The sequence below is a fragment of the Phoca vitulina genome, unplaced genomic scaffold (assembly GCF_004348235.1).
Source record: "Phoca vitulina isolate PV1807 unplaced genomic scaffold, GSC_HSeal_1.0 scaffold16, whole genome shotgun sequence".
Taxonomy (NCBI): domain Eukaryota; kingdom Metazoa; phylum Chordata; class Mammalia; order Carnivora; family Phocidae; genus Phoca; species Phoca vitulina.
The window spans coordinates 9356893-9375390 of record NW_022589719.1 but is presented as its reverse complement, the minus strand read 5'-3'; the positions used below and the strand labels follow the sequence as shown (position 1 = coordinate 9375390).

The window sequence follows — 18498 nt, the reverse complement described above, 5'->3', positions numbered from 1 at the left end:
ACTTTGCTACTAGCAGAAGTCGTTCAATTACATAGTATTGTGGTTCTCTTGTCCTTTTCCTGAGTTCAGTGAAAAATAAACATAAATATAAAATTCTACAATATCTTTATAGACATAAGTTTTTCCTCAAGATTTGTGGAATAACGGTTGCTCAAATGGAAAGTAGGTTTAATATTTTTTATTTCCTTTAAAGATATCAAAGCAAATTTCTCCGCAGCTGAATATCAAATGGGTTCTAATGGGTTCCCTGTTTCATTTCTTCTCCCTGGCCTTTTTCAAGGATGTAGCTATATATGCTTGAGTGTGTATGTGCAGAAACATAGACACACTCATATAATAGATAATAGCCATGTATTTAAAACATGCCTGACTTGCTTTCAAGCTCATTGATTTTGGAAATAGAAGTTGTTTGTAACATAGATGTGACTGTCAAGGAGCATTTTAGATGAAAATGCAGTCAGCCTAGATTATAATGTGAACTCTCAGCATTGTGTTGCTCATAGTCTTATTTTTTGTGTGTACAATTAAAAAGCAGACCTGGCTTTAAAACAAACTCATTCCATTTTTGTTGCCACAAATTCTCCCCTTCTCATTCCTGCCAGCTCTTATTGGATTCACAAATATGTTTCCTATTCTGAGCAGTGGCTCATAAATACAGAGAGAGAAGGAAGTCGTTAGAAAGCTGGTCTCTTCCAGAGGCATGGACAACTGCCTAGAGGGGCTCTCGATCATGCATCTTGACTTTGGTAATTGAATGCTATATCCATTTCTCTGCCACAGTATCATAAAAAGAAGAGTACCTAAGGAAATGCAATATAACAGCTAAATATTTGTTGGATAACATTGCTAACTCTTAAATAATCTCATAACAAGGAATAAAGGGATCAGAGGAAAAAAAAAACAACTAAGGATTCCAGTTTTGCTTTTTATTATATTTTTTTATTTCTGAAATAGTAATTTCTGTTTTAGTGCCGTTCCATCTATTATAATAAAAGCATGTGGGAATCTGGATTTTCCTATAAGGTACTTAAGCAGTCCACTCTCTTCAATTAAAAAAAAAGAAAGGCTAATATACCTTTTTTTCCCCCTTCCGTGACATTCTTAAAATCTGTGTGCCTCAACAAACTGACATTCTATTCTCAACAGACTGATTTGGAAGTTAGAAGCATGTTCACTGAGCAATAAGTAGGCCATGGGGAGTTTAATCAGAGGGGCCAGGAGAAGAGGCATTTTACAGCTAATCTGTATCAGTTGTTAGATATCATATTTTATAGAAATTAACAAATAAGATGTATTTCCTCACCGTAACAAACTTATCTTCCTTCCACGTTACCCTATACCTCACTTACCCTCTTGCAATGTATGTTCTTGATCATAAAGGGAGAGAACAGATGGGGTTTGGAACAATGACTCTAGTGGCAGGACAGAGATTTTTAATTTCTTGGAATCCCACATGGAAACATAAAAGGAAGCCATATAGCAGAGATCAAAAAGCCATTGACACAACAGTTGTAGGTACAAGTTATCACCATAAACCTCAAAATACAAGTGGTAAGGGAAAATCACCAGAGTTACACAGTTTAGTTGATATCAGAAAGTAGAGGAGTACAATGTGGAGTGTTATACACCTGCAAACGGGAACCCCAAAAATAGCTAGGAGGAGTTTACTGGGAAGGTTGGTGGGCTAATTTGAGAATAGTCACTGAAATTGAAGTTTTTCCCCCCACTCTGCTAGTGGATAAGTACGTAGGACATCAGCAAGGACTGAAGGTGCCTAGACCAGTCTGAGGACCGTGAACTGTCAAAACTGACCAACTGAGGCTTTCTTCTAGGACATGGCCTTATACCAAGAAGAAACTCTGGAACTGTAACAAAATCTGAGCAGGATAGGGGATAATAGAGAAAAGAAGAAGGTACAGATGGGAAGAAAACAGAGGCAGGAAAAGCTCAGAAAGTAGGCTGCAGTATTTTTTACCTCTACGTGAAAACAGAAGAAGATAGAGCTCTACGAAACTAGGAATGTTACCTTGAATGTGCTTTAAAAAAAAAAAAAAAAGCACTTAGTGAATATCAAGATCAAATTCTATATGCATCCATTATAAAAAGAGAGAATAAGGAGGAAAATATTTTTATAAATGGCATTAAAGTCATAACTAAAAAACATTAAAACTGTAACCTCCAAAATTACTAAAGGCATTAAGAAAATGACAGAGACATGAAAGAACAATATAAATCGTCATTACAAAAACTCTCATATGAGATACTTGAACATGGAGAAAAAAGTAGAAACAAAATAAAAAAAAATAATTTTAGAAGTGAAATGTAGAAGAAACATAAGACAAAAATGTTGCCTGTATTACCTATTGATGCATAGTAGGTCACCCCAAAATGTAGCAGTTTCAAACAAACAAAAGACATTTATTTTACAGTGTGGGCAAGACAGAAATTGCGTGCAGTTTTACTGGATGCCTCTAGCTCAGGGTCTCTTACAAGGCTGAAATCAAGATGTCATCCTGACTAAAGTCATTTCAAGGCTTGGTAGGAGAGAGTCAGCTTTCAGGCTTATTCCTGTATCTATTGCAGGCCTCAGGTCCTTTCTGGCTGCTGTGTAGGTATTAATTCCTTGCTAGGTGGGCCTCCCTAAATGAACAAATGAGAGTGAAGGAAGGCAAGGAAGGTGGAAATCACAGTCTTTTTATAACCTAATCCCAGAAGTCGCATCTTATTGTTTTTGGTATATTCCCTTTATTAGAAGTCCCTAGATCCAGCCCACATTCCAGGGAAGCATGAGAATATCCAGAGGTGGAGATCATTGAGAGTCACCTATTATGATGCTATCATAATGCCTTAGAAGGTGAAAATTTTAAAAAGAAATGAAAAAAGAAATAAAAATGACAAGTATTAAAGATAGGCAATGAAGGTTTGACATATGGCTAATGGGACTCTATGAAGAAGCAAATCAAAGCAAGGGATCACAACAAATACCAAAAACTATAAGAAAGCTTTCTTAAATTAATGAATGTAGGCATTGAGGATATATCGCTTCTAACCTAATTAAAGGTGAGGGAAGCATTCATTCCGTCCCTCCTGATGAAAAAACACGGCATCACAGTCATTGCCAAATACCTATCACTTACACTATTATTTAGTGCTTTCATTTAACTTATTTTCTGAGATTTTATTTATTGTAGCATTATATCCTGAATTTATTTTTTTTAAAGATTTTATTTATTAATTTGACAGAGAGACAGCAAGAGAGGGAACACAAGCAGGGGGCTTGTGAGAGGGGGAGGCAGGCTTCCTGCTGAGCAGGGAGCCTGATGCGGGGCTCGATCCCAGGACCTTGGGATCATGACCTGAGCCGAAGACAGACGCTTAACCGACTGAGCCACTCAGGCGCCCCTGTATCCTGAATTTAGAATGCCAGCTATATTTTCTAATATACATTAAAGTAAGTAATTCATACTTTTTTTTTTTTAGGTATAGATATTTTCTGCATAAAACCAAATAGTATACTATATGAGGTAAGAGTACCACACTTTGGGAAAGACTTATCTAGCACAGAGGAAGTGTTCAATAAATGTTAGGTTATTTTGACAAAGACTAGGAAGTCGTTATAAATGGGTATGTTCAGAACTACCCCTGAGATTGGAAAATCTAAGTCAGATTTAATGTCAACATAGTGAGTCAGCTGAGACATTCATGAAGTACAAAAGTTAGCATGACAAGGGAAGGATCACTCTATGCATATGAGTTTTGGGGGCATGATTGTATTTTCTTACATTCAGTGGGAAGTAATCTCTTACTCTTAGCTTGGACTTTGATGTTGTTCAGTGAAGATGAATGTGGTATGCTAAAGTGGCATTTTCAGCTCTCTTTAGCTTTGTGTCACTTTCCAATGTGCCAGATGAATGTATTATGTGCAACACTCACTCATAAATTATTTCAGTATTTTTCTATTTCAGGATAAGTTCTTAATATGTATGGTACTGATAGGGATTAGGATGTACTGTTAATAGGTGCTAGCATTTGTCAACTTTCTCATCCAGTTAATAGGTGACTGTGTAATCATTTGTCAAACAGTATCCTTTGCTGAGATAACATTTGCATCTCTAATAATTTTGCATAATTAGGTTATATAGTTCTTTTGTGAAATTAGGATGGTGAATAAAGTTTAAAGCTATATGAATATATACATACAATTCTTTCATGGAAAGTAGTCCTAAACAAAACAAAAGAAAGATAACTGGTTAGAAATATATAAGAAATGTGATCCTTAGGAGAAAATCCTCTCTTTCTAGAATTCCTAATAGTGAAAAGAATGAATGCTAGACCTACAAAATTCATAGATTTTAGACTTCAGAGCACAGGTAGTGCCAATAAAAAGTAACTTATTAGGATAAAAAATTTCTGGCCCCCAAACACAGAGGAAACTAACAGGGAGAAAGAGGCATTAAAAATTGAGGTCCATAGTTTTAGTGTAAGAGAAAACAGGAAAAAAAATTTTTTTTTTTCCCTTCAGCAGCTGACACCTTTGCAAGTCCCCGGTTATGGAAATTATGGGACTTTAGTGGTTGGCCAGGTTATAAAGTGAATAGTTTAAAAACATTCTGATTTAAAGTGTGTGTATCTTATTTTTCTTACTTCTTTTGGACTGTAGCTTCATTTTTCTTTCTTTTTGAATATTCCCTGTATGGAAATCCAGAGGAAATTAAGTCCTACACCATGTTCCAAAACTCTACAGCGAGGTTATTTATCTGTTCCCATTTCTCCATCTCTAGGTACCACAATAGACATTCATATAGGAATGTTTGCAATGGCAAGATGTGAATTATAAATGAAATTTAAAATGCCTCTGCACCGAGGGGAAATAGCTATTCTGGGTAATCACTGTTCCCGGCTACTAGGAAGCAGATCTACATCATGGAGCAATAAAGAGAGTGTTTTTTGGAAGTTATATGTGGAGCAGAGAGAGGTTCTCTTTATCCCTGAGCATGGCCTACCCCCTCACTCATTATAGTCCACTAACACTGGGCTTCATTTTCTTTTCTAATGTACAAAGATCTCCTCTCATATGTAAGGATCTTATATGAGGTTATTTGTTCTTCCTGAAAAGAACAAATCCCTATTTTAGTCAGTTTGGGCTGCATAACAAAATACTATAGACTGGTTGGCTTATAAACAACAGAAATTTATTTATCATAGATCTGGAGGCTGGTAAGTCCAAGATCAAGGTGCTGCAGATTTGGTGTCTGATAAAGGCCAGCTTCCTGATTTATAGACAGCTATGTTCTTGCTGTGTCCTCACATGGCAGAAAGGATGAAAGAGTTCTCTGGGGTTTCTTTTATAAGGGCACTAATCCCATTCATGAAGGCTCCACCCTCATGACCTAATCATGCCCCAGAGGCACCACCTCTTAATACCATCGCATTGGGGTTAGGATTTCAACATCTGCATTGTGGATTCAAACATTATGTCCAAAGCAATCTTAATTTCCTCAAGGTACCTATTTGTCATAAGGTCTTAATTTAAATGTTCCTTGAGTCTTATCCTAAAGCAAGTTAACTTCCCTTTTCCACATACTCATGCAACTCATGTTTTAAATAATTTATTAAAATTGTAAATAAGTAATTCTTCATATAACTTTTGATTTCATGTATTTTGCCCCTGCATGGTTTTATTTATCACTAAACTATAAGAGGAGCTTAACAATTTTTTTTTTTTTTGAATGAACACACAAATAATTAATTAAATGCCATTTACCAGCTCAGTGACAAGCTGGAAACTTCTTTGGCTGATGAACTGCTACAATAAATGGAAGCAGAGTATAGGAGAAAAAGCAATCTATTTGGAGTCAGAACTTTTAGGTTCAAGTGCTGGCTCTGTAAATTTTTAGCTGTGTGCTAGTTAAAAGACAGCCTAAGTGTTAGGTCCTTCAACTTTAACATAAAGATACTTTACTCAAACAGACACTTTCCTTTATTTAAAAACTATTTAAATATTCTAAAATATAGATAAGGGTTCTTTACAATGGAAAAAGTGGCATGTTATATAGTACAATATTGTCCATTCAGGCAGTGACCTGCACAGTTTGGCAAATGTTTCTTAATATCCCAAATGTCATTGACTAAAATATAGGAGAAAATGATGAAATTTTGCTGTCTTAAAAATTTCATTAAAATGCTAAACAAAATGGTAACAGTAGTCACAAAACTTGCAAAGTTCAAGATTAGCTTGGCATTGCACTTAACAATTTCAGAAAGCATACTGCTAATATTTAGGTTTCTGAGCTTCTTTGTTTTGCTGGCTTGCTGTGCACAATGTCAGTGTTGAAGTCCAGAGATTAAAATTAGGTTTTATCTGAGGTAAAATGGTAAATTCAACCCATTGCAAGAAACAATTTTTTAGTATTATTGTATACATAATTCTTTCTGAGATGGTTAAAAAGATAATGAAAACATGCCACAGCCACTACTTTGAAAAGGATTTATTTATAATAAGTGATACAGAAATAGCCATGAGGTAGGTAGAGGCTCCTTTCTCATGCAAGATAATAATAAGTTCTCATGCTGACTTACTCACTACTTGAGTTTTCATGTGCACAATATCCAAATTCACTATCACAGTTGGATAAGCAGAAACTTAAAAGTTGGGACCAAGGATCAGGATGACATTATGAATTTAGTCTTGAACTTCTCCATCAGCTCTAAATATAGCAAAGGAAGAAAAGTTTTTAAAAACAAGAAAATAATTAAGGTATGGTAAACTCAAAATAAGCAAAATATCTCCATTGACCAGAAAGGGAATAAAAAAATCACAGTGGTGAGTTAGTAATCAGGGACTAGAGCCAGGGCCTGTTGGGCTCTGCGTCTGGATGCAGCTAGGATTTGCCTCCTGCCGAGTGACGGAATTCAAAGTTCAGTGTGCATGGCAGTAGACCAGAGTCGAGTTAATTGCATGAAACCTGGGGCAGGTGCAGGGCTCACGAGCCTATGAATATGGTCAATAGAAAGTTATGGCTGCTTCCTGGGGCTATAGTTTATATAAACATGCATACCTGCAATGTTGAAGGATACAGACAAACCTTATCAACAGGATCTAAAATTAAGCCACTCTACATTTAGTGACTGATTTTGAGATAAGCTTATGTTCATAAGAGAACTAGAACTTCGAGCCATTAAAAAAATGGAACTGGAACAGAGTTCCTTTGGGAACCAGATTTTATCTGTGAAAGAAAGCAGGATCTCTGTGGCAACTAGAAAACAGACTTTTCCACATTGGAGAAAGAGGGATGGAGGGAGGCTTGATCCAGAGAGTAAGGTCTTGTGGTTTTCCCCAAGCAGAGTCCAGAGAATTGATATGCCTTTACACAGTAAATAGCTATGAGGCCCATTGAGGGTCACACAGATGCCAGTTCTTAGATAAGCTGTAGATCTGTAGGTCCATCTGTAGATAGGCTACCATCTGTATTATGGTCATAGCAGAGAAGATCTTTCAGACCCACAGAGGCCCACAGAAAGACAAAAGTGACCTTGAGATCAGTGATTGATGATCATTTGGATGGATGGACATCTCAAGGGCTACTGCTAGACATCTCAAGAGTTATACCTCATGTTTTCTGCATTTCCCTCACATACCTTGCCTTAGAACTAGATAAGCCTCTTAGGCACAATCCAGTACAAAAGGAAAGTTCTAATTTGATTGATACTATTTTCTGCTGCTCTGATAAATGTGAGTTTAAAACTAGAAATTAAGTTGTCTTGCCTACTAAGATTCATACCAATTTCCAATCCAAATAATTCAGCCAAGTAAAACATGGTGCTGTGTTACTAGAAGGTTAATGAAATGAACAGGAAAGCTGGACAAGCTAATCAGACAATAGGGCCAGGGGTCCAGATACACCATTCAAATTCTCTGTCCTGGCTGGAGTTTGGCAACTTTTATGGGTAGTTGTTGCTCTGGCTTAAACTTTGATGAGAGTGTCTCTGGCCCAAAGTGGTAGCGCATGGCAGAAATTCCAGTTATGTCCTGCTTGTGGGATCCCTTCTTGTCGCAGGGAACCACATTTTGCATCTCATTTCCCTAAAAAGCAGACATTTCCTTCAGGTTACCCCTTCTCCCACCATCTTTCCTGAGGTGGTAGAAGGAGCATAATCAATGTATATACAAATTTTGTGTTATGGTAGAAAATTTTATTCAATATAAAAGCAACACTTTCTCCTTGAAAGCTGCAGATTGAGTATAACTGAGACTTTCCCCTTTTGTATCCTTTTATCACCCTAGTTATAAACAAAGGGTGCCCAGTATAATCCTAAAAGGGCCAAAGATTTCCTAGAGTGGCTTTCCTAAGTACTTTTAGTAAAAAAGAGACCCTGACTATTTTGCCATTAGACTTGACATGGCTTTCTCCTCTACCCTTTCACCCTAAATCCAGAATCACTTCAGCCCATGTCCAACTTTGCATAGAACAAAAGTGAAATCAGCCTCCTGAGGAGCCATGCAGATACTCTTTGACAATTGCAATTTAACAAACCAACAAACAAGATGAGGACTAAAAAAGTTCAGTGTTAGATTTTTAAAATCTTGAGTCATCTTAAATTTCCATTTTTATAAGATGATGCTCAAATAATTCACTGGAAACATAGATTGTTAAAATATGCCAGAAGCTGAACTTAAAAGGAAAAGAATTACCTTGTGTTTCGTGTGTGTGTGTGTGTGTGTGTGTGCGCGCGCGCGCGCGCGCGTGCGCGCACGCTGTTAAGTCACCAGGGAAAAACAGACTTCTTTATTTTAAACCCTCATATTTTTAAACCCCTATATTCTGGCAAAGAAAAGACAGTAATATATATTTCTACAGCTTGAGCATGTGTGTTTTTATAGGAAAGGGGAAGAAAATATTTTGTGCTCCAGACAAAGAAAGGATTTAAGTACAATTGGAGAGAAAAGTGAAGGATGAAGACTGGTCCTTAGAGCTGGGGCTATGGCAAAAGTTCTCGATTCCCAAGATTGCCAAGTAGGGAGCTGGGTATCATGAATGGTTCATGTGAGCCTGGGCCTGTCAGCAGGGAGCATGACTGACAGAAAACCAGAAGTCTACCTCCAAATATAATGTAAAGCCAATTGCTTGGACAATCCTGGAGAGAGGTGTTCACTAAGAATGAGTGGTATGGAGGGCCTGTCAACTTTGGCAAGCAGGGACACAGAGCTAGATTTGGAAAAATAGATTTAGAAAAATAAAGGAACATAAATATTTGTGCACATTCATACTGAAGATAAAGAGAAAATAAATTATCAAATAAGTGTTTATGAATGTTTACCGACAAATTATGCTTTTCCCCAAAGCAGATTTTATAGCTATAATTTTCATTTCTACAAAATGCTGATTTCTCATTTCCTTGGAAAAAAGTGGGGCTTTTCTTTAAGCTTAACATTTTATCTCAGACTTACTCTCCTTCAGTTGCACTTACTTATATTTCTGTAATAATGTTTCTATAAGCACTTTGAAATCCTCATCTTTTTAAAAATTTCTAAGGTCTTAAAATTGAATAATAAATCCTCAAGGGTAACTGTATGTTCACAGTGTCTACTGTGCTAAAATCTTTGAGTGTGAATGTTTATTTAGACATGACCTAAAACTGTAAACTGCCATTTTTGTCACATACTAAATTTTCATATCTACATTATTCTATTTATTGATTGATTTTATCACAATAATCTTAATCTATTTGTGAACCAATATAACATGGTTTTAAGTTTAAGGCAATCGTCTAGTTCATGTAGTATCAAAAAGCACATCCTTCTATAGTATTTTTTTAAATAGTATTTTAGTTTTTTTTTTTTAAAAGATTTTATTTATTTATTTGACAGAGAGAGAGATAGCGAGAGCAGGAACACAAGCAGGGGGAGTGGGAGAGGGAGAAGCAGGCCTCCCGCCAAGCAGGGAGCCCGATGTGGGACTCGATCCCAGGATCCTGGGATCACGACCTGAGCCGAAGGCAGACGCTTAATGACTGAGCCACCCAGGCGCCCAATTTTAGTATTTTTTAAATAGATATTTGAGGATGTTTGCCTTTCCATGTTAAATTTGAATTTTTTTTTTAGTTTTTAGAGAGGGAGGGAGAGAGAGAGAAAGAAAAAAAGAGGAAGTTGGGGAGGCAGAGGGACAGGGAGAGAGAGAATCTTAAGCAGGCTTCACAACTAGCTCAGAGCCCAACACAGGGCTTGATCTCACAACCCTGAGATTATGACCTGAGCTGAAATCAAGAGCAGATACTTAACCAACTGAGCCACCCAGACGCCCCTTAAATTTTAATTATTTTAACCTATTTCTTTAAAAAATTAAGTCCTGTTCAGAGTTGGATTTATTTATATTTATATATTTGCCTATATTTATAGTTACATTTAGAGGATTGTTGGATCTTAAAGGGCCTTATAAAAACCTAAAGGAGTTTGGATTTTTTCTTTTTTTAATTTTATTATGTTATGTTAATCACCATACCTTACATCATTAGTTTTTGATGTAGTGTTCCATGATTCATTTGCGTATAACACCCAGGGCTCCATTCTGTACGTGCCCTCTTTAATACCCATCACCAGGCTAACCCATCCCCCCCCACCTCCCTCCCCTCTAGAACCATGAGAAACTATGGACTCTGAGAAACAAACTGAGGGTTCTAGAGTGGATTTTTTTCTTGAGGTCAGTGAGTTTAAGTGCATTTCTTGAGACCCCAAGTGAAAAGGTTCAGAGAAACAGAAAAAAAAATAGACTATTTTGCTTACAGAGTGAGGGGTGGTTGGAATAAAGGGGACAAGATCTGAGACAGGAATCTCAGTAAAGCAGCTGCTACAATGTTCAGGTGAAATATGAAGGAAATGAAAAGGCCTAAAGGAGGGATACAAGGGTAAGGATAGATAAGTGGACATATTTAAAAGATAGTAGACCTGAGTGTTGGGCAAGGGATGAGTGAAGAATAAATCTCTTGACTTGCTCATCACGTCCAGTGACCAAAATGTAATACAATATCTACACTCCATGGGATACAGTGTAGCCACACAGCAGGGGAGTAATATGTAAATGTGTTTATGACAGAATACTACCTTCAAAAGTCAGGAAGCAGAATGTCATGAAATAAGGATAGGTATGTAAACAAAGCAATATAAAGGAGAAAAAAATAAACATATCAGAAGCTGCCATAAACAAAAGAAAAATGTTTAATTATATATCCATTCACTTGTTTTACAGAAAACAATAAAATGACATTAAATTAGGTGTTTTATTTTGTTTTGTTTTGTTTTTTTTACTATTTCTCATAGTAAGTGTTTTTAAAAGATAACATTCTTGAGTGTTTATTGTGTGGCTGGCACTGTGTAGAGCAACTACCAGGGTTATTTCATTTCTCCTTACAGGCTTCTTTCATAAGACTGCTATGCGTTTCCTCTTTTATTTATTTTCTTAGCAGTTGAGGAAGCTGCTGCTTGTAGATATAAATTACTTGCTGAAAGTCACTGATACACTAACAAGTGACAGAGTCCGAACTGATGTGCAGTTAACATTGAATAACTTTCTTAAGTTGTTTCTTTTTCTTGTAGCCTTCACTGTACTGTGAACATATTCAGCACTAATTACTGTCAGTTAATACATATCATCTTTTGGTGCCTCAGAGAAGAGACAGCAATTACAGAAAATGGAAGAAGATTTTTTTAAAATACACAAAAACAAAATACAACATTATTTACAAACATACAAAGCAAAACAGAACATATTGACAGGGCCATGCACTTTAAAGAACCTCTAGCTACTATCATTCATGAAAAGCATCTGGCAGCCAGGAAAGGCTCAAGGAAAATTTCATGGTTGCATATATTAAAATCTATGAACCAGCACTGGTATTCATGTTCTAACTACCTCTATTGATATTGTTCATTTTGGTCATAAGAATTTTCATTATGAATGGGAATGTCTTCACCTTCAGCCACAAACTTACCATTACCATTCCTCTTCTCTTTGGAGTTATTTGGGTCATGTGGAGAATGTAAGGTAGAAGAAATCACATTTCTTTTCATTCATGATTTTTTTGGTATAATTCTGAACTGGTTTCCACGGGATGTTTTTCAGTGTAAGTGAGCCTCCAAAATCCATTCTAATATTATGCTCAGTGACCTTCTTTTTCTGTTTCCAATAAACATGGATGCAATGAATTTTCAACAACCAAGTTATTCAGGGAAGCAAATAATGTTAAATATAGCAAAGGGCATGATGATCAGGCTGAGAAGTTAAGGCAATCATCCAGTTCATGCAAATTTACATGGAGCCAGGCCCTGTCGTCTGCCTTTCAATTAGACTGAGGTGAAAGTTGCAGTTGTGCTAGGTGCTGTGAGCATAATCAGCATCGTGTTTTCTGTGGTAGTCCGGGCCCCATGAACAGTGCCAGCATCATTTAAGATAAACCTGCTAGTCAGTTCATTTGTGCTAAAAATAGTTAACTAAAGAAGAGCGGGTGCTCTTCTCTCTTTGACATGAAGTCAAATACCTTCTAATACAGGGTTCTGGGTTTTTGGAAGTGACACTGGTAAGAAAAAAGTGCTTCACAGTGAGAACCCATTCAATTGGGTTCAGCAAGTGGGAGAAAACAAGGGGGGTTATAACAATAGAGAGGGAGCCAGGCATTTGGACACCACAGAATTGCCCTGTATTTAAATTCCAGCTCTGCCTTTTATCAGCTGAATAAGCAATCTTTTAAACCTATTTAAGACCGAGTTTCCCCATCAGAAAGTGGGGTTAAAAACACCTACCTCATTGGTTATGTGGTGAACATGCCAACACAGTATCCGCACATGGTACCAGCAGACGCTGGCTTCCATCTTTTCTTTGTCCTTGTTCTTCTATCATTACTCTCCTCCCACTAATTATATTCTGAAAGAAAGAAAAGCTACATTCAAATGATATGAAGGTACCATGTGCATTGCTAACTCTCTTGCTCTGTGGGCTGGCTCGCTTCTAGTTTTTTTCTTTCCCTGTGAGCTCTGCTCATCTTCCCCACCTCCAACTCCTCAGTCATTTACTACCCATGACATTTTTCAAAAAGAAACAATTATATCTCCTGACAGTCTACTTGTCCTGGTCTGATTCTCCATTAATCATTTTTTTCCAATAAATTAATTAGTGCCCCAGTATAATGAACAGTTTACATTTTGATCATGGCTTTAGGAAATAATTTCCTAACTCAAAAGCTCTGGGGAATACTGTCCTCTTTGTTGTCAACTTCTGTGACTAGGAAGGCTTGAAAGCCCTAGGAACCTGCTTGTAAAATCCCAAGTTTGGTTCTAAACTGGGAAACTCCAAGCCTGAGAGGAAAGAAAGAGAAGAGCTAATGGCATCTTTTCATGGCTGACATTGAGGGTGCAACATGAATTGGGGAAAGATCTGGAATAGCCATTAAGAGTTGAAAGTTATAGTCTTCATTCTGCTCATATTTCACTGTGTAACCTGAGCAAGAGTTTTCCTCAAAGGAAAAATGTACATTTGGATTCAAGGATTTCTAAAAAAATAATTTATATTTTTATGATTCCACAAATAATGTCAGGAATTAATATTACTTTATATAAAATGTAATTATAGCTCTTGTCACTGTTCTAAACATTTTATAAATATGAACTCATTTAATCTTTTTTTTAAAGACTATTTATTTGACAGAGAGAGAGAGACAGCGAGAGAGGGAACACAAGCAGGGGGCAGTGGGAGAGGGAGAAGCAGGCTCCCCGCTGAGCAGGGAGCCCGATGCGGGGCTCGATCCCAGGACCCTGGGATCATGACCTGAGCTGAAGGCAGACGCTTAACGACTGAGCCGCCCAGGCGTCCCTCATTTAATCTTCTTAATGGCTCCATAAATGAGGCACGATAATTATCTTCATATAGATTAGGAAACCAAGACTCAGAGAAGTGTAGTGACTTGACCTAAGTCACATAGTATCTATGAGGTGGAACCAGAATTTGAAAACATTAGCTCAACTCCAGCATTTCTATTCTTAACCACTATACTTGGCTGTGCTTAAAAATGAGATATTTATATACCTCTTTATACATTTTTAGATATGCTTCCCAATCACTATGCTGTACTACACTGAAAAGGAACATATTTTGAATCAGTTCTGTCACCTGTTTACTATGTCCATGCCTGGAGCTGTTGCTGAGCCTAGGTAATCATCAGCTCTGAAGAGGAACATCCATGATTCTTCTGCTGTTCTGGTCATTCCATATGGCCTCATTCTTCTTTTCCAAAAAGTGGGAGGAAGTACAACCTTTTAAAATAATTAGTCTTTTCTAGGATCACAAAGGTCAATTTACAGGCTGATAGGTTAAATGCTTTTTTCACCACAATTTTAGAGAATAAAGAATGTTTTTAATGTCTCTGAAATGACTTTAATAGCAGATGATTTTCCTTCAAAGAAACTCTTTTCTAGTTTTCTATCAAGAAAACCTGCTGGTTGACATTTGTCTCTTTGGAGGACACTGCCCCATATGTCACCAAGAACCAAGATTGCCCTGTCATACACAGGTAGTAGCTGTCAATCAATTTATTTCTAATGTGACCCTTGAATCCCATACAGAATCAAAGGCATTCTCTTGCTCTACCCCTCAAAATCTTTTAAAGTATGACTATGAAAGAGAGAGGGGAGCATAGTATCATGCAAGGATCTTTTTTGCTCAATATTGGCTGCAAGAAGCTGACTCAGTTTTCTGATTTTTAGATTGGGAATGATGATCATGAGCTCAAAGAGTTTCTCTGAGAATTAGAAGAGATTATATATGTAAGTTGCTTGGTGCAGTATCTGAAACATTGTACAGTTGTTCAATAAATACTTTTTCTTTCTACTTCCATCTGAGGCCAACCAAGATTTGCATATATTCTTTAGAATAATGGAATCCCATGATTGGCCCAAGCTCTGCATTTACACTTTAGCTGCATTTTTTTTCCATTTATGTAGCACTAGATTTCTTTATTATCAAGCCAAATTTTATTGATCACTGCTAAAGTTATCACTGTGCTATGTACTAAAGAGAATATTAAAATCGTGCAATCCATGTAATGTACACCTACCCTAAATGGGCCAAGAATCCTCTTGAAAAACAACGCTACCACCTTGTCTTCATTCCCCACCTCCCACTTACATATACACACACCATAAATATAAGAGCACCGAATAGGATTATAAAATAATTTAGGGGCAAGATCTGCATAATCAGATCATATGAAGTAGTTGATCTTGATTATAATAACTGGCAGAGTTTTCATTAAGAAAGTAGATTATAACTTGAGCCTTAAAGGTTGCATTTGGGTGGACAAAGAGGAACAAGAAGAATTTTTAGATTGGAGAAAGATCAGGCGCTATAAATATGGAAACAAAAGTATGCAGGATATTATATGACCAAGAGACTAAACAGAATGAAAGGAACAAATATGTGTGACTGAGAGGAATAGGGTCCAATGTATTAGAATGATTAAACCCTGGAAGAAGATCAACTGGGAGAGATGGTGGATCCCTTAGCTAATGCATTCTATGATTTTTCAGCCATTAGACCCTTGAATCTAGACTCAGGTACACAGGATTAATTTGGCAAATCACAAATGATGACCTTATTAATAGGATTCCCTTTGAGTCTCTCCTGAATTTGAGAGTCAGCACACTCTTACTCTACTTGGTCATCCACACCGTCTCCATGACTCCTCCATTTACACCACCACTGGGCACAACACTACCAACATTGCTCTGGGCAAGTTGTTGGAAGTAGAATTGAGTTCAGCAGTGTATAAGAAAGTGGAGTGACCTGGGGCATGGCTTTGGTTGTGTTCTCCAAGGTTGAGGAGGACCTTGGAGAAGTCTTAAAATAATGATATGTGATTTTTTTCAGTGGAGCAGGGAAGTGATGCCTGGGGTTTCCTCTAACTACAGTCCTGTGGGGACTGTATTAGTTTCTTAGGGTTTCCATAACAAAGTACTACAACCAGGTGGCTTAAAACAATAGTAATTTCTTGTCTCACCATTCTGGAGGTTACAAATCTGAAATTAAGGTATTGACAGGGCCATATTCTGAGTTCTGTAGGGGAGAATCCTTCCTTACACTTTCTAACTTCTGATGTTTGCCAGCAGTCCTTGGTTTTCCTTGGCTTGTAGATGCACCATTTTAATCTCTACCTCCATCATCACATGACTGTCTTCTTCCTGCATATACCTGTCTCTGAGTCTTTCCTCCTCTTATAAAAACACCACTCATTTTAGATTGAGGGTTCACTTATGACTTCTTCATAACTTGATTATATCTGCAAAGACCCTATTTGCAAAAAAAAAAAAAAAAAGTCACATTCACCTGTACAAGGGGTTAAGACTTCAGTGTAGCTTTTTGGAGTGGGGGAGATGGGCACAATCCAACTCATAATAGACACCATTACCTGACAGACAGGAATGAGCCCTTCATAGATCAATAGAAACACAGCATGCTTCCGCTAAAGCTGAGGCATCCTGAAAGTGTCTGTGTTGCTTAAAAATTTCTGAGCCTCAATCCTATGCTTTTGCATTATTTTTTACTTTTGAAGATTGAGTTTTAATTATGAAGTATATTACAAGAATAAAAAATGTACATGTTTATATGCAGATTTGAATTTTTGCAACAAGTTCAGATTTGCCACCACATTTATTGTCACAGCAGAACTATAAATCACAAATTATTGTTGAGAGTTTAAATAGAACTTCCACATGAGAATATGACATATTGAAAAATAAAAAATCTTAGATCTGTACATTATTGCCTTATCATCTTGATTATTGACCTTGAAGAATATCATCAAGTTTCTTAACACTGACTGACTGACTCACCTGGCAATCAACTCATCACTGGTCCCTCCCATTGGGTGAGCTGCCCCTTTCACAGCTTCTTCCCAGAATGAAAAGAGAGATGCTGAACAGAGCAGGTCCAGGTTGTTTTTCATAAATTTACCATTCCAAGGAAGTTTAATATTTTTCTGGAGCAGAACAAACAAAGGGGCAGAAAGAAGCCAGAATTATTACCTAAACTGTGTTCCCTTCACCTGGAAGGAAACATCAGAAGCAGCAAAGAAATATTTCCTCCCAACATTTATTACCCACATTTCTTTTTCAGATAAAAACAAGTCTTAACGAGATAAGCTGATTTACATAAGTTTTTCTGGCTGTTTCCAAATTCTGTACCTCTTTCCATTTCACTACAGTTGCCTTCTCTTTGTAAGAAGTGTACTTATTAAACATAATTTGGTCTTTTTGTTTTATATTTGTGGCGTGGATTCTTTCAGATACAATTCTTATACCAGCAAAACCTGCTGTCACGAATCTTAGATGATACAATTAATTCTTGGAAATTATGCTTTGCCATATTTTCCCAGTCAAAATGTATCAGGTTGGCATTTTGAACTGCATTTGAACTCTTTAGCACTAAAAATAACTGACTCAGGAAAATAAATCATTTTCTATTATCTTAAGAACAAAAGTTGAACTTTCTCAAAAGAAGCTAAGGATGTTGGGTCGCCTCTTCATAGCAGAAATCCAAAAGTAGCCAATAATTAGTAGTGATCCTTTTAGTACTGTAGCCATCAGTCTCATGTCCAAAATATTAACCTGTAAACATCCTATCTGAAAAACCAATGCTGCCCCAAATTCTCTTTGCTTACTTCATAGCACTTCACAGTACCTTAAATTGTAAAAATTGTATTTATCTTCTCATGTATATCTTCCATTAGAATGTAAGCTCAATTAGGAGAGGAATCACATTTGTCTTGTTCACCCTTGTTTCTAACATAATTTCTAACATGTCTCTAGCATGATTTCTAACAAATAAACATAAGTAAAATTAGCTGAAGAAATATATGAACAAAACTGTGATTTTGTTACACTTGTCAGACAATATAACACTTATTGATATTTTGCATAGGTGATTCACTTATCTTTGACAGTCTTAAGGCATTAATAATTTCTGACAGTTTTAATTTCCTTCCTCTAAGATATCAGAATTCGATGCCAAGAGTGATGATGGAATGTGGGGATATATGTCCCCTGTCTCCACTACCATCCCATTGTATTTATCTTCCAATGTACTATGTTCTGTTTTTGTTTGTTTGTTTGTTTTGTTTTATTTTTATTTTTCCAATTCTTAGGATGGTGCCTATCCTGTTCGGGATTAATCCATTCATGCCTAAAAACAAGCATTTGAAGACCCTTGACTGAATTAGGTTAGTAAAAATTGTTGAATTTGTATAATGTTTCAGGCACTGGAAATAAATTATTCACTAATATTTGTATAAGCTAAAAATAGTAATTTTTTGCCTTCACTACTGAGTATTATCATGCTTTAGGTATTGTCACTAATTCCTTTAAAAATTAAAGAAACTAAAATCAAGAAAAGTTAGGTAATTTTACCAGTGTTCCACAACCTCCTGTTCCTACTTGCAGGCTCATACCTTGTTATGAAT

At 36.7% G+C, this 18498-nt stretch overlaps 1 protein-coding gene across 1 annotated transcript in view; it reads left to right on the top strand.

Moving 5' to 3' along the window:
* Positions 1-18290, top strand: part of KCNA4 (potassium voltage-gated channel subfamily A member 4) — a 354568-nt gene extending 336278 nt beyond the window's left edge. The window contains exon 4 of the transcript XR_004300639.1: positions 18184-18290. The gene's annotated coding sequence lies outside the window, so the exon portion shown is untranslated. The remainder of the gene's footprint in view (positions 1-18183) is intronic.
* Positions 18291-18498: the final 208 nt, after the last annotated feature.